This window comes from Pleurodeles waltl, chromosome 1_1, assembly GCF_031143425.1.
Source record: "Pleurodeles waltl isolate 20211129_DDA chromosome 1_1, aPleWal1.hap1.20221129, whole genome shotgun sequence".
In the NCBI taxonomy this organism is placed as follows: Eukaryota; Metazoa; Chordata; class Amphibia; order Caudata; family Salamandridae; genus Pleurodeles; species Pleurodeles waltl.
Window position 1 is genome coordinate 695305991 of NC_090436.1, and position 17892 is coordinate 695323882.

Below are 17892 nucleotides of genomic sequence, written 5' to 3' on the forward strand. Positions count from 1 at the left end.
ATCCAGGTTCATGCAATGTTACCAAACAGCCATTGGCTGCTGTTCCTACCTGCAATTCGTAAATATTAGGGCAGTCATCTACCTCGGTCCCTTCTTTCTTAGCACCCCATAATGGCGGCATATACTGAAAAGCTGCTGCTATTTGGTATAATTTTATGTTTGGTAAGGTCCACCCCCCCTTCTCGCGGTAGAGACATAAATTTACTTGCTCTTCTGCACTTGCCATATGCCCAGATAAATCTCATAACCACTCGATCTAGCTCCTTAAATCTAAGATTTGTAAAGCTCAATCGTACAGCACAAAACAAATACAACAGTTGGGAGAAAGATCATTTTAACCATATTGCACCTCCCCATTATAGTCATATGTAGATTATTCCATCTGCACATATCCTTTCTGGCTTTCGCGAGTATTGGATCTAAATTCAGATTAATAATCTCTCCCACTTTTGATGTAATATCTATACCCAAATACACTGCGTGATCAACCCTCAGACTATCCTGGGTACTCGTATATTGATTAGTCAGTAACTGCGTTTTAGCTCTATTTAGCAGATATCCGGAGAACCTTCCAAATTTCCTCGTCACCTCTTCAACCTCTTTCAGCGCCGAATCAGGAGTGGGAGTTAGTATAGCTATGTCATCCGCATACGCTAGGACTTTTGTATGCCATCCATGCCTGCCTATCGGTGGAATCCTGCTGTTCGCTTCCAACTGTCTAAGCAAGGGATCTCTATATAAAGCAAACAGCAGCGGAGAACATGGACATCCATGCCTAGTACCTCTCCTCACCTGGATACGCTCGGATTGTCCTCCCATTAATTGTATTCTCACTCCCTGTGACCTATATAAAGCCCTTACTGCTACAATGAATTTCTTCCCCAGACCATAATTCTCCATTACATACCACAAGTAATTCCAGTTCACCCGGTCAAATGCCTTCTCTGCATCTAATAATGCGACTGCCATGGGTTCCTCTGCCACTTCTGTAGCATCGAAGAGCGCAACAACTCTTCGAATATGATCGGTGGTATCTCTACCCGGGACAAACCCATGTTGTCTAGGTGTTACTAACTTATTGATCGCCGACGATAATCGAGCGGCCAATATTTTTGACTATATTTTGACATCACTATTGATTAATGTGATCGGCCGATATGAAGCCGGATTTTGTGGGGCCTTCCCTTTCTTCAAGAACATTACTATGTTGGCCATATCCCATGATGGTGGGATTTCCCTCCATTCTGTACCTGAATGAATAGCTCCATCATCACCGGGAGCAGCAGTGCTTTAAAGGTTTTATAAAACTCTAAGGGGATCGCATCAGGGCCTGAGGCTTTCCCGGTAGCAAGTTCACTCATTGCCTTGTCTATTTCCAGGGTCAAAACAAATGTCAGGGCACTCATGAATCCATACTTATAAGTTAGTAATGTATCCAATCTTCATTGTATGATGACAACAATCTTGAGTAGGTCTCAAAATCCACATTTAATTATAACGTATAGAGTTCAAAACAAAGATCGTCCTTAAAATTAAAGCATTGTGTAGTAGACATGGCCAATATTCTAATAGCCACCACAGCCACAGCCAACACGTGTTTCATCCTATGAGAATATGTTCTCTTAGGGACTTCATCAGGGCTGAAAGTAAATAAGAACAACGTCTAACATATAGAGTGTAAGTCAATGGAATGAGCAGAAAACAACCAACTCAAACGGTGACAATAGTGAGAAAAAAGGAAACATGCTACATTGTGACTTATGTGATATTAATCAAAACAATTCAGCTATAATCTACCAATTACAATATATACCAAAATGTACAAACACCCGGGAATATCCAAGTCAATTAAATAATGAAGCCATATCAATCAGAGCACCATGTGCAATGTCCTTAAGTGCCAAAAGTTCATAAAGTCAAATGTGCACGTCCCCATCAGAAGGCTAAATATAAGTGCAGCCTGGTTGTGAGTATAAGGATAGGGGCCAGGTTAATGTGAAAAACTTAACAAAAGTCCCTCCAAAATGCACAGATAAGTATGAAAGGGGAAGATCTAATGGCGACCCATAGTATATCCTCCAATCAATCTTGAAGGACCTACCTTAACTTCAATTTATAATGTATAATGCAAGTAATCCTCTAATAATAAATGAATGACCTGTAGAGATAAAATTTACATACTGAAATTCTCAAGTATACCTTTACCGTCCCGAATACAAGACCGCCACCAAATAGTTAAAAAATAGTTAAAAATCACCCAGGTAAATGAGCCACAACTAACCTTAATATACTATAATCATTCACAATCTATAACGATTTGAAGTCATCATCACGCGTACCTATAGTAAAGTGAACACGAGAAAAAAAAAAAAACATCCGTGTGATAAGCCCGAACTACGTAAGTTCGAAAGTCAACACTCTATGTAACAAAAACAATCTCAAGGAAACAAAATATAACCAGTTCATAATGATTCCTTAACCACTCACCTACCAAATCATGGTTATTTAAATCTATATGGGGAACCCCACCGCGGTCCAATCCATCCGCAGCGTTCCCAGTAACGGAGAATTAAGTCGAAGCCGACCGATCGGGGAAGACTCTATTTGAAGCGTCCCCGCGTTTACTAGTAAGACATGGAAAGGGGACTGCACCAATCACAGCGAAATACGGGCACCATCTTGAAAGTATGTAAATGTTGGAGGGAACATATCCAATACTGTGGAACCGAACGGTCCTCCATTAGACTAAAAAGACGAAATAATACTGAAAAAATAGTTTAATAAAAGGTGAAACAGCCCATATTCTGTCAGCAAAATATCTCTCAAGTAAAAAAATAGTTAATAGTAAGATATTCGCACAGGTACTATGTGTTAACAGAATACCGCCCCATAATGGAGACAGGGAAACCTTAGTATCCATCATTAACAAACAACCTAGATATTTCAAAAAACAAACCATTGGTAATCAAACCTGCGAGATAAAATTGCAATACCAAAAGAAGGAGAAAATCCGAGATAACATCCATAATTAATAAGAGGGGGGTTAAGTGGGACGTGCCCCATTTAGACCATATGTAATTTTGGAAGGCCAGTGCAAATCTCTGATCGATATAAGAGCTCCCCAAATCGTATGTCATTGGAGTATTGATGTTAGTTCATATATTACATGGGATTTGTAATACAATTCACAGTCATATATAATGAAATGTAAGTACATCGTAAAGCTAAATGCAAAGTCAAACCATAAGAAAATCAATGTACAGTCCATATCCCAAAATATTGGCTCACAGCCAACAATAGTCAATGTAGATAACATCAGGATATTTTTGAGTCACAACATTATAGAGAGGTATATTTATAATGGACTAACAATAAACTCTAAATAATACAGACACTCATTGTTAAGCACCACAAGTCAGCAACACATTACAGGTCCTAATAGAATAGTTGGAAACAGTGATACATTAATCACCTAAGTAGTATTCCATCTCAAAATTAGTGTTGAGACCGTCTTCCACCGCTCTGAGTTTTAAGATCCAATAGCATTCCCTTCTTCTGAGGGCTAACTCTCTATTCCCCCCGAGGGTCTCTCTTTATGAGATCAAAACCAAAGAATTCAAAACCACATGTGTTATTACGTTTTGGGCATTGTCGCATGTGACTAACTATAGGGTATCTCTCATCTTCCTGCCTCAGGGCTCTGAAATGTTCACTCGCCCTAGTCTTGAGTGGTCTGATAGTACTGCCTATATAATATTGGCCACAATTACATAAGATCATATAAATGACAAAGTTACTATCACATGTGATATTGTGTTTGATGTTGTATTGTGCCCCAGTAGAGCTAATAAATGTGGAGATACCTGACTTGGCCCATCTACACATGCCACAATGTCCACACTTGTAAAAACCTTTACTACGGCTACTCAGCCAATTACAGTAGTTCTGTTTGTTGCGAAAATTGGGACATAGAATACTCTTGAGAGTGCTACCTCTCCTAAAGGTAAAAACCGGAGTACTAGGGATCACTTTTCTGAGAATAGGGTCCGCTGTTAAAATGTACCAATACCTATTCATACAGGCCTTCAATAGGGTGGCTGGTTTTGTATAGTTGACTATACATCGAATAGTATTATCTCTAGGTCTCGATTTTTGACCAAGTGTGTCAGATCTTTTTAGACGCAACGCCCTCTCACGGGCATTGTTAATCACCTTGGACGAGTATCCCCGTGCCTTGAATCTATTGCCCATATCCTCAATACATGCTATAAAGTCCTCTTCAAGGCTACAGTTACGTCTTGCCCTCACCATCTCACCATATGGTATAGAGTTGATTTGGTGGACCGGATGTGCACTCTTTGCATGTAAGATAGAATTACAAGAAGTACTTTTTCTGTACAGACGACTCTCAATTTTGTTGTCACAAACAAAAAGTTCCACATCTAGGAAAGCAATTTTAGTCTGACTATGTTCAGAAGTAAAGTGGATATTAAAGTCATTCCTGTTTAAATAATCTATAAACTCATAAAGTTTTTTTAGGTCACCTATCCAGATCATCAAGCAGTCATCGATATATCTGCCCCAATAGAGTATGTCCGTGATCCAGGTACTCCCTTCTTTGCTCCAAATCTTCTTTTGCTCGAACAACCCCATAAAAAGATTAGCATAAGCTGGTGAGAATTTTGATCCCATAGCGACACCTTGTCTCTGACGATACCATTCATTATTAAATAAGAAAACATTATTATTCAAGATCAGATCGACCATGGTGATCAACATAGTGGTATGGTCATAAAGGCTCGCTGGTCTTCTGTAAAGAAAATGACGTAGTGCTTCCTTTCCTAGTTCGTGATTAATATTGGTGTACAAAGAGGTAACATCAAGTGTGACTAAGATCATTCCTGGTTCCCAAGTTATATCACTTAATATACTAAGAATATGTTTAGTATCCTTAATATACGAAGGTAGGTTGCTTACAAATGGCTGTAAAAAAATGTCCACATATTCTGAGAGTCTCTCTGTAGGACCTCCTATACCTGAAACAATGGGCCTACCAGGCGGGGATGTAGGGTTCTTATGTATTTTAGGTAGTATGTAAATATAAGGATTCCTGGGTCTATGAACCCGAAGGTACATATACTCTTCTTCTTTTAATAGCAAGCAATCTAAACATTCATGTAAGAATTTGTTGATTTTATTGGCCAGTGCGGGAATAGGGTCAGCAAGAATCTTCTCATAGCACGTACTGTCTCCTAGTTGTCTGAAAATCTCTTGTTCATAATCCGAGGTATTAATAATCACAATATTACCCCCTTTATCTGCCTCCCTTATGGTAATATCCTCATTAGATCGTAGCTGTCTCAAATTAGTCCTCTCTACTTCACTCAGATTAAGATGCCACACATGTTGTCGAGTAGCATTTTTCAATTCTAGTTTATTTAGGTCTCGCCAAACCACCTTAAAAAAGGTATCTATACCGTTATCCTTCATAAGGGTTGGTGTCCAAGTAGATTTATTCCTCAGACCACTAGGAAGAGTATCTGATGGGATATCCAGATCCGATAAAATTCGTGAAATAGTAGTCGGATCCTGATCGCAATTGGCGATAGATAGTAAAGTGGCCGTATCCTGAATGTCCTTGATGGACAAAGAATGATCATCGTTGAGAGCATCCAAAAAGATATCATTCCGTATATTATCTGTTTGGTTTATAAAATGTTTTTTCAATTTTAAACGTCTGATAAATTTGAAAAAGTCAATTTTAGTTCTCTGAAAGTCTCCGGCATCACCTGGACAAAAACCCAGCCCTTTGCTAAGCAGTGTTAAATCATGGGTAGTGAGTTCAAGCTTAGAAAGGTTAATGACATTAATAGTGTCGCTAACAGAGTCGCCTATTTGCCCTTGTTCCAAGACTGTGTTTTCATCCCTTTTCTTGTATCGATGTGCTCTGCCTCTCCCACCCCATCTGATTTTCCTGGGTCTACCATACGCCGATTCGTCTCCCATTGTCCCTGTCTTATTCTTTGGACTTCTGCTAAAAAAGAGGGAGTACCTTGTTGTGCTACTATGTCCTGTCTAGATATATTTGAACAAGCACTCGTATCACTGTTGTTAGTGGATACACTGTTAAGTGAGGATGAGGAGCCTGCTTCATAATTTTGTGAAGGTATATTCTTTTTAATTAGATGATCATATTTTCGTGAAAAAGTGAAAATCCTACCATTTTTATAGTCCAACTCATCTCTTCTAAGTTTACGCGCTTTTCTTTGTGCGATCTCATTTTGATGTTGATCTAGGATTTCGTTCAAAATTTTATAATTTTTGGCAGTTGGTTCTTCCAAATTCATATTTTTAATGTCAGTTTCCAATTCTAAAATCTCGGATTGAAGTCTAGTCACTTTCCTATCTGAGTTTTCTATCAGGATATTCATAAGTCTGAATGAACTTGAAATCAATTCCTGCTCCCAACTGTCTAAAAGATCTGGATCTAGATCATCGAAAGTGGGAAAAATGTGTGACCTCAATCCCCTAGGTATCCTGTTAAGTTTTGCATATTGTTTTAAGGTGGCCTCATCCCACCATTTGGACATCTCCTGTTTCTTCAATTTTTCCAATTTGAAAAATTTGTCACAGAGCCCCATTTTAGTATTTTGGGCTCCCGTTGATTGTGGTTTAAGTATGGTTCCTGTCTGCTCTAAATTCCCAAAGATGTCTGCTGCTAATTTATCACGATCCATATTTTCAAAACAAAGTCTAGATAAGCAATGTACAGTAAGTCAATAATGCAAAGGTCTGGAGCAGCACCCCTATGTTAACAAAACAAAATTAAAACAGTGCTCACACGGAAGAGATCCATAGGAAAAGGGCGCTCACAGAAAGTCCATATAGCAATAGTGAAGAATATTAGAACTTTTGTACTTAACAAACCTGGGAGCTGATATAAATTATTGGAATGACTGAAACGTTTTGGATTCTCAGCTTTGTCCTGTAATACTGGAACTTTTTACCTGTGTCACTGCAATGAGGATTGCACGCTCACTGAATCAAAGTTACACTCCGGTGTGCTTAACTCACCCTTGGCCTACATCAGGTTGTGTTTGTTATAAGTGTGCTGGGTTTATGTGTGTTTGTGAATGGTACAGTAGATGGATGGTGCAGTGTTGTGCAATGCATGCATTCTATTTGCATGTGTTAGCTGCATGTGTACCTATGAATGGTACAATACATGAACGATGTAGTGCTGTGCAATGCATGCATATTAGATACATGTGTCTGGTATAATTGTGCCTATGCATGGCACACTACATAAAAGAATCTGCATTTTATTGTTTGGAGTTCCCAGAATAACGGCGGAAACATGAGGAGGTAAAAGAAGTCATCCAGACAGATTTGTGGATTACTATATTCCTGTAAGGTGGGTGAGACAAACTGGAGGAAGGGACAACCAGGCTCTTCAATACAAAGGGTGCTTTTTGATTCAGAGAAAGATGACCGTAAAACGGCCTAGGCACATTTCAGGAAGGAGATGTGGCTCATATGAGACAATCAGAAAGAGTAGGGTTTTGTCACTCATGGCTTGTGTTGTGGGACAATCAGATTTGGAGTTATTCCTGCTGTCACAGGCTGCTTTCTGGAGGAATAGAATGGCAGAGAAGAGGGCATTTAAAAAAGAAGCAGACCCCTCAACATATATGTCAAACACAGAGGCTCAAAATCATATTTTTTGTCTGCAAATAAACTATATAAAGGGGAGCTTGAGGCCCCAAAAATTGTCAACTGCTAAGCAGCCAGTCAGGCTGTGCAAAGAGGAGGAGCTCTTCAAGACGTTCTTCCTGTGACCAGAATTGTGGGCCAAGCTTGCCAGTCTACCAGCTGGGTGAGAGGACATCAACCAAAGACTCCAGGACCTCCTGCCCCAGGAGACTACTTTCTCTTTAAACTCTGTATGATGTAAAACCACATCCATCCGTGAGCAAGGCTCAAGGTTATGAGCTAAAATGTGTTGAGTCTGCTTTTGTCAAGAATAAACTACAACCTTGTGGCTATCAGCATTTGTTCCTGGTGAGGAGATCGAGCGGTTTATGATACACACACACACACACACACACACACACACTTATCACAATATGCATTTAGGGTGTGGTATTCCTCCAACATTTTTGCAATTGTTTTCTTTTTTTCCCTAGTAAATGGTATTATATGAACCCAGGACGTGTCAACTAAACGCTACGAGTTGGCCTGCATCACAAAAGTAGTAACTTAAAAACCTGTCTCTGCCCCGTCATTGCAATATGTAGTGCAGTTTGGGACTGCCATTTCAACTTGTCAAAATAAGCGATTTGCCAGACATAGACCTTACTTTTTAATTCTTATTAGTGATGTTTAAAGTAGTCCCTAAAGTCTCATTGGACATAATGTATGGTGTTTAAAAAAGTAGGACATCTGGGTTTAAATTGCATGCGCCTTTGCATGGAATAACTCCTAAATTCATTTTTCATAGTTTTAAGACCTATCTCTTACATTGACTAACACTGGGTTACCTAATTGCATTTAATAAGTGTTACATTTGGATTGGAAGCAGCTATCATTATGCTGTTTGTACTAACATTAATTTAAATTTTAATTTAAGTTGGATTTTAAATCACAATTCTGAAAACACCACTTTTGGAAGGCTACTCATTTAATTTCCTAACCATTTCTGCCGCCAGCCAGTGTCCTGGATCACCTGACTGTGAATGTCTCTGCTGTTGGGGTAATGTATTTCTTTTAGACAGTGACACAAAGGAGACTGAGGTGTGGACAGGAAAGGCCATTCTGGCAGGATGACTGAGGAGGGGCTGTAGCTAACCCCACCTACACTCAAAGGGCTCTGTCTCCTTCAGACACAAAGGAATCTGACACCAGGCCTGCCCTTCCTTTTGTCAACCCCAGACAGTGTGAAGCCTTAACAGGGGAAGGGCAATAACTTTCCAGAACCAGATGTGGGGGTAGGACAGGGAGTCCTCCACACAACTGCTGGCACCAGGTGTAAGGATTGGACTTCCAGAGCCACTAAGAACGTTTTTGGACCTACTGAAGTTATGGAAAAGAACTAGCCTGCTGCCAGAGGACTGCCCTGTTACCTGATGAATGGTTTTGCTGTATGAGAAGAATGGACCCCTTGTCTTCATCCTAGGCTAACTAGGGCACTGCTGTTACAAACCTTCATTCCTATGTGTTATTTGAATGGTGTTCAGTATTTATTTTCCTTGCTACCAAAGACTTTCTGCATGAAAAAAGGCTTTTTGTCTGACAATGGCAGACAGTCTCTTTAAGTTTCTCTTAGATTTTCAAGTTCAGTTATTTACAATACATCACACAATTGAAAAACAGGAACACTGCTAAAATGGAGAAGCTGTTAGGATTTTATTTTGATGGTTTTATTTTTGAAGCGATGATAAGGAACGTGTTTGAGATAAGACTTTCAAGGGACATTAGACAAGAAAATGACAATGAGATATGCTCTTATTTACTTTTATACTACGCTTCAGCGTTAGATGCTTGTAGAACTATCCATTGAGGTCTCTGTTATGGATTTTTCTATGTTGGTATCATCTGCTCTATATTTTCCGAAAACGTATTTCTAAATAGTTTCCTAAAGATATCCAGCTATTTGCCCGTTGCTCCCAAACGTGTATCCTTTGAGATCAGTTGTTTTGTTTGGTTAAAGTGTCATGTAGGACTCTGCAGTTAACCTAAGTAAAGCAGTTTTTCCAAATACTTTATAGCAAAATATTCCAATAGACTCTCTGCTATATGATGAATACCGTTCCAGCTCAAGAAAACATGATCGTAAACAGTTGGTTGTATTTATCACAGTTACCCTGGTAGCTAATGGACCCTGGCAGTATTCATAAATCAGTATTTTATGATAGAAAGAAGGTATCCAGTGTAGTCTCTCTCTCTCACTCTATGTTCATTTCTACAGAGCTAGGCAGTTCCTTCAGTGCCACACAGTTTTTGTGAGAGCCAGACAGCCTTGCTCTTGCCCACCTTTCTTCTAAAGAACCCTAGACTTGTTCACAGAGAGGGGGCTGTGGATTCCCAAAAGGCAGATGCAGTCAGAGACTTGATAAAATTACTGACAGCAATCGTAGTGTAAATATAGTCTTGAAACCCAGTGGTTACCTCTAGAAGATGGAGCATCAGAAGAGACTGACCCTCATTACGAGTTTAGTGGTACGAGGATCGCCATGTTGGCAGTGGCTGTTGCACCAGCAACAGGCTGACGGAGAAGACCGTCATATTATGACCATGTCGGAATTCACAACAGAATACAGTCAAAGCACCGCAGGTACCACCACTGCAATCTGGCCACCATGGACGATGGTAGCCACCTGCAGGCAAGCAGAGACCATGTTTCCGCAGGACAGATTGCGAGGTTGTACACCGTCAATGTTTCCTCTGTGGTTGCACCACCACAGAAACCCAGGTGGAAATCAACTGCGTAAAAGGAGACACTCACCTTCAGAAAGCCATACTCATCTGGTGCCGACATGGAACCTGAACTACATATCTTCCCGGTTCTCCCACTCACCTAGAGACACCGGAATCAACAATGAAGATGACAACAACAACCATGAGTACGCACACTTACCTGTCACTGTTGTAAAGTGCCAAAGTACATATGCGCACACAACATACCAATCGGGAAAGCGTGGAGAGGGTGACACACACACACATGACATGACACTCACAGATAGCCACATACACACACGCATGTACACAGTACACACACTCCAGCTATCACACATACACACGTCAAAAACACATATCTACTCCCAGAAACACAGCACCGGCACATTCACACACAACAACACACAACACCACAAAACAACACAACTGTAACACCATCAATGCATTGGCAAGCACCCACAATAGACATTAACCGTTGACAAATCACACATACAACACAACGTACCACCAACAGGGAATGAACATACACAATCACACAATCATACAACGGAGCATTCAACTTACCCAGTAAACACACATCACAGCATATCTGACATACCATTCACCAAACACACACATGCACACAAAAGACACAAAGGCACATAATACTGCAACAAACACATGTCAACACAAACACCACTCAACGCCATGACAACAACATGTCCCCAACATAGACATTGCCATCACACAACACCCACTCCTCACTGGGGGACAAATGCACTGCCCACAACCTCACATGCTGCCCAGACAAAACAGGTAAAAGAAGCACAACTTACACACAAATAGTCATACACAAACAATGTCATCCATTTCCAAATATGCCCTAACAAAAGAAATGCAGGACAAATATGTAACGTCAAAACCAACTACTGGTTGGACTAATTATCTATTAAAAGTGTGAACAAATCTGAAAATGTCCGAGGTCATAGGCCAGTCCAGATAGAAATAGTGCAACATGACTGCCATGTAACCTCCATAGGTAAGGGCATCAAGGGGGCAAGCAGGTACCTCGGGGACTTTGGGGGGTGGATGGTGGCTTGAGAATTGGCTTGAGAGGGGATCCTTTGGGATTGAGCTTGGGAGGGGTGGTTTAGGTCTAGGCTTAGGAGAGAGTTTGGGAGGTGTAGACTTCTTGGCAGGGGAGGGGCATGGTTACTTGCAGGGGTAGGGGAGGCCTTAGAGGTGGATGAAACAGGCCTGAGGAGGGAAACGGAGCATCTAGGGGTCTCACGGGGGGAAAAGGAGTAGGGAAAAGGTCAAAACATGAAAGGAACACTTTTCTAGACACACAGGGATGGTCATCAGATGGAGGTTTGGGATTGGAGGTTGAGGGGGTGGTTGTGTGACGTGTCTGTGTGGTTCTCATGGGTGCATGAGTGTGGGATGTATGCTTGTGGGTGGTGGCTGTCTATTGGGTGAGTGAGTGATGGTGTTTATGTGTACGGGACTGAGGGGGTAGAGATGCTGGAGGATGCTGTGGTGGGTCAGTGCCTTTTGGGGTGGTGACTGCAGGTCTGTTGGATGTGCTGCATGTAGGAGTGTCAGTGGTTGTGATGTCTGTGGGTGTGGTGACTGGGGTGAATGTCTGGGGGTCCGCTGTGGTGCTGTCTGTGGGTAGGATTGGTGTTGTGGCTGGATCTGTGAATGTTGGTGTAGTGTCTGCAGGTGTGTCAAGTGTGCTGTCAGTGATGCTGGGCTGGTGGGGGTGTCAGGATAGGTAGTGACTGTTGCTGTGTGTGTAGGTGTATGTTGTTTGTGTGCATGCCAGTGGTGTGTCTTTTGGTGCTTGTGTTTGTCTTGGCTACCTGTGGATGTTGAGGTGGATGCATGCCTGTCTGTCTACGTGCTTTGGCTGGGTCAGGGAAAAGGGGTTTGGGTTTGGGAAGAGGAAGGTGGAGGGGGACGGGAGACAAAGGGTGACTGGCTGCCATCAGTGTTTAGGCCAGAACCTGAAAGGATCTCTGTAGGCCAGCCAGTGCACTGTGAATACCCTCTAGGAATGCATTACTCTTTTGTATATGAGTTGGGTATATAAGTCCATGGATGGCATACACAATGGTCGAATGTCTCAAGAGGTCAGTAGCTTCTTCACTGAGGGCAGGGGCAGAGGTGTCTGCAGCAAAGGAGATGCCCACCTTCTTGTGGGAGTAGGCACAGCCAACTGGGTGGGGAGCTGCAGGGAGGGCAGTGGTAATAAAGGGGGTGGCAGACTTAGATGGTACTGAGGTGGTCTCAGATGGGTCCGTCACCGCCAGGGAGTGTCCACTGGAGGAGGAGTCCGATGATGAAGACACGAGTCTTGTCTCCCCCATGGCACTCCTCTCGCCCTCCGGGCCGTTGGTGGTCTCGGCACTCCCCACTCAGCTGTGCCCATCTCCTTTCGCCTGCCAATGCTGATGTACGAAAACAGAGAGAGAGAGAGGGTCATCACATTCTTAACATACACATACATCACAACATACACAACACTAACAACACATCTATGTCAAATAAGGTCCCAGGTAGAAACCATTCAGAGCCTACATCATGTCACTCCTAGATACTTCCAACATACTCATATGACCACAGTCTCACCCACAATATTAGCCAACCATATGACCACTACATCACCATCCCATCAATTCACCAGAAACTCAATAGCATCATGTGCAAGATGAATTGGCTACATCTAAAATCTCTGCTCATAAAGATCATCACTGTCTATCAACAAATCATTTTAAGGAAATGCAGTTAACCGACAACACAATATCATGCCTCCCCGTACTCCACACCACACCAGCCCAGTCCATCGCCAGTTGTCATGTTCCACGAAAGTGAACTCATCTCACTTCAAATACAACACAGTATTTTGCTTTCCAAACACATACCTAACTTATCATTCTGTACACAACTTACCCATGTCAAAAACCTTGGATGAAGAACATACAAATGGCATACCCGAACTGTGTGCCTCACAAAATGACATAGCATGTAACTGAAATATCTAACTGAATACAATGAAAAGATTCACTAAGTGTATCTAGGCCCACTTATCTAACTCATTGACACATATACAGCTATTCTATGTCCTGCATAGGGGTCTACTTAGCACACAGGATACAGCCACACACAACCAAAGGAAGCATAGAAACACCACCAATACAAAGGACAGCAAACAATGTGCAAGAGGGGCTGATAACATTCCACCATACATGCAGATTAGAAACCTCTACATGACTACATCTAAACACCCTAATCACTACAACTGTCCAGGCATGATTCCTATTACCTTAGTCCAGAACTAACACTTAAACAATTAATTACTAAGGTAACCAGGAATGACACATACATTTAGAGTCAAGCAAAATGAATGACAGCATATCACATAACATTGACATGTGTATGTCTGATGGAACACTCGCTACACCATTAAATAAGGCAGAAATGAGCAGATCCATGACTAAAACTGTCCAAACAGTCACAGATTAGCAAAGGTAAGTCTTGAAAAGGCTTCAACATTACAGTAGCCACAAAGTATCAATTTGCACATGATGTGGGCAAGAAATAGTTCTTGTTGCAGTCATATAGTTATGGTGTTGCCCTATGTAGCATGGACAATATACATGGGCTAAGGGATCAGTAAACTAGCCACTTACCTTCTCATAACACATACATGAGACTAAAAGGTATTAGTACACGTTAATGTAATATCCTGAAATGTCAATGTATCATTACCAACATGATTTCCAACATGTAGGATGTACATCCAGATCAAAACTCACCTTTCCCAACATATAAATCTGAACTGACAATGGGACTACCTCCTTAGACCTCATAGAGAGTGTAGTGAGTTTGACATAGCTAATTCCTGTTAGGAATGACAGCCTCACATGAAGTTCCCATCTATTTCAGGACACAGGATTACTTTGCCCTGATACTCATCTGTCAGACCCAATATTGCACATAGAGCAACATCTAGTGGTATAGGACTGATCTGAGATCAAAGATCTTTACATCAGATCAATTGGGTAAGTTGATTTGGCAATACTGGGTGGGTAGGATGACACAGCTGGTTACACATATGTACGGCTGAGTAGAATTACACATATGACACGGTCACATTTGCATCTCCACGTGCAGTCATATAATTTGGTTGACATAGGCTATGAACACGTCCCTATACACAATACTATGGTCACATCTGTGTTCCTAGGTTGCAACTGGAATACTATGTCTACCTAGGTGACACTCTACCTGTATGACTTACCACACTGTTACAGATGAGCTACTTATAAATGGTACACTAAACTTGCAGAGGGGGGAACTTTCCCCTTTTTGACTGCTGTGCTACCCTCAAATGCCCATCTACCTCAGGGTAGGCCACCACCAAAATGTGGGCCATTAGGGGGTTCAAGTTCTGACGGGACCCCTCCCTCGTTGGGAGGACATCCCAAGCTGGGCCACTGCGGTCTTCCGGGCCCAGCGTCTCAGGGCCTCCCACCTCTTCCTACAGTGGGTGCTCCTCTGGCTGTGGACCCCAGGGTCTGCAGTTGCTTGAAGATGGCAAGATGCCTTCCCTTCTTCTGATGGGTGTTGACCTGCATGGATGACACAGACAAAAGGAAAAAGTCATGTCTACATGCACCATACCAATAGTTGTGGATAGAACACTTCAGTGACAGCAGGTAGGCAAACATTCCCATCCTCTCAGCTCACATTCGTTCACAAATTAGCATCTGCATGCATCAACACTTTCACTACTTTTCCTTTCAGCTTCACCATCATATACCACACCTATCACACATTGGTTTGCAGTGGACTCACCTGCTCTTCTGCTGCACCATACAGATGTTCATGCTTAGGTAGGACCTCCTCCACGAGCTTATCCATCTCTTCAAGGGTGAAGGCTGGGGCCCTATTACTCGCAGGACATGGAATGATAGCTCCCATAGGGAGTACACAGCAGCTCAGGTAGTAGAGGTCTTGCTGGCAACAGTGTCAGGAGTCAAGAGAGCCATACTGCAGAGATGGCGGTTACGTCTGCCATGTACATGACCTTCACCATCGGTGGACACCGCCATTGACCTAAGACCACCAAAAGCCCTACCCGCCTGCCAAATATTGAAACATCAGACTGCCAGCAATTCCGGGGCAGGAACCATTACCAGGAGGCAAAGCATGGCGGAAACAAACAATATAAAAGGAAACAGTCACCGGAGATACACAGAGCACTCCGACGCAGACATGGAGCGAGAGTTGGAAATAATGCCACTGCTACTCCTTACCATATTCCTTCAGGACTGTGGCCAATGATGAGGACGACAATGGTAAGTACTGCAGCTTAGTACACATGGGAAGAAAGGGCACAGTTACACAACGCACTCCCAACCCCTCCCACATCCCAAGCCATACATACCATAACAAGATGTACTTACCAGACACAAGACAACAAACACGTGCACCAATGTACACACATGTGCACACCACACCCCCACAGTCAAACGCGGAACAACGCCACTGTATTGTGCCAACAGCACAACTGGGCACTTACATTTTATTTTAAGGAAAAAAAGTAATGTCCAAATAAGGCCATTGGGCAGTCCATTTCAAAGTCCCTGAAGGGCCAATTTAGCTCGAACTTGACGCCCATGTGCGCAAAGGGTACTCCACTGGAAGGGGACATCAATGGGGCAGCCAGGTGCCTCATGAAAAAGGGGCAGAGGGTCGCAGGGGTTGGGCCTTAAGTCTGGAGGGGGGACCTTGGGATTAGTTTTGGGAGGTAGAGGGGGTTTGGGCTTGCCCTTGGAAGGAGGGGGAGTGGGCGTGGACCTGGGGGTGGCAGAGGGACCTGGGGCAACACAGGGCCTCTTCCTCCCTGGGGAAGAGGCAAAGGAATGGGAAGGGTGGACTGGGGCGGACTTAGATGAGGAAGAAGTGAACTGTGCAAGGACATGGGTACATTTAAGGACACAACAGGGTGGGCCAGTAGGTTCAAACAGGTCAACACGGGATAGGAAAAGCTTCTTAGGTGCAGTTGGAGGGGATTTGAAAGCAGGTCTGGGAGTGGAGGTTGATGGAGTGCTTGTATCAGGTGTAGGTGTGCCGGATGTGGATGCAGGTGCCTGTATAGTATGCTTATGTGTGGTGGATGTGTGTGGTGGGGATGTATGGAAATGTTTGAGTGTTTTAGGAGGAGGGGGGTGGACACAGAGGGAGAAGACAGGCTGCGAGTGTATATGGATATTGTCTGCCTGTCTGCAGGTCTGGTGAGTGTGTTGCATGTGTCTGTAAATGTTGTTGTGGTGAGTGCAGGTGTGGTATCAGGGGTGCATGTCTGGATGTCAGATGTTGTGGTGACTGCATGAATGAGGCAGTAGCAGTGACTGAGGGTTCAGTGCGTGTGGGTGTGCAGGGTGAGGTGACAGATAGGGTGCGGGGGAGGTTGACACACTGGGGGAAGTGGATGTTGTTGTGTGTGCTTTGGTATGTTGGGTGTGTGCATACCTGTGGGGGTTAGTATGGCGCTTGTGTTTGTCAGTGTGCTTCTTGTGTGTTGATCTGTGTGCATGGGATCTGTGTGCATAGCTGTCTGTAAGTGTGCTTGGGATGGATGAAGGGAATGGTATGCTGGAAGGGGTCGAGGTGGTGGGAGGGAGGACGGGAAGACCAGGGACACTGGCTGCCGCCAAAGAGGAGGCCAGAGCCTCAAAAGATCTCTGTAGGCCCGACATGGCACCGTGAATGCCTTCCAGGTATTCATTGCATTGCTGCATCTGGGATGCTAGCCCCAGGATGGCATTCACAATGGTTGTTTTTCCTACAGAGATGGTTCTCAGGAGGTCAATAGCCTCCTCCGTGAAGGCAGCAGGGCTGACTGGGGCAGGGGATGAGGTGCTTGGGGCGAAGGAGACACCAACCCTCCTGGGCGAGCTGGCATGGGCAAAATGGTGGGGAGCAACTGGGAGGGTGGTGATTGTATGGGGTGGCGGGAGATGACAAAGAATGGGTGGGCCCAGTAGGGTCTGCCACCACCAGGGATCTCCAGTCAGAGGAGGTATCAGAGCCACTACCTCCAGTGGTAGTTGCCTCCCCCATGGTACTCCCCTCACCCTCCATCCCACTGGTCCCCTTGGCATTGGTTGACTCTGCCTCCTTGGAACTGTAGGCTGCTGCATCCCCACTTGCCAGTGCCTCAGCTCCCTCACCAGATGATGCTAATATACACAAAAGACACAAGAGCACAGGGGTGGGGAAACAAAACAAGTAAGAACCATGTCAAATCCTGAATATATGTACATTTTGGCTAACACACACTCCCACTCAGGTCACGCACGTACCCTCAGCAGAACCAACATACGTAATGAATGTGTCCCTGACTAGTGGGCATGATCCCAGAATATACCAAATAACCCTCATGAA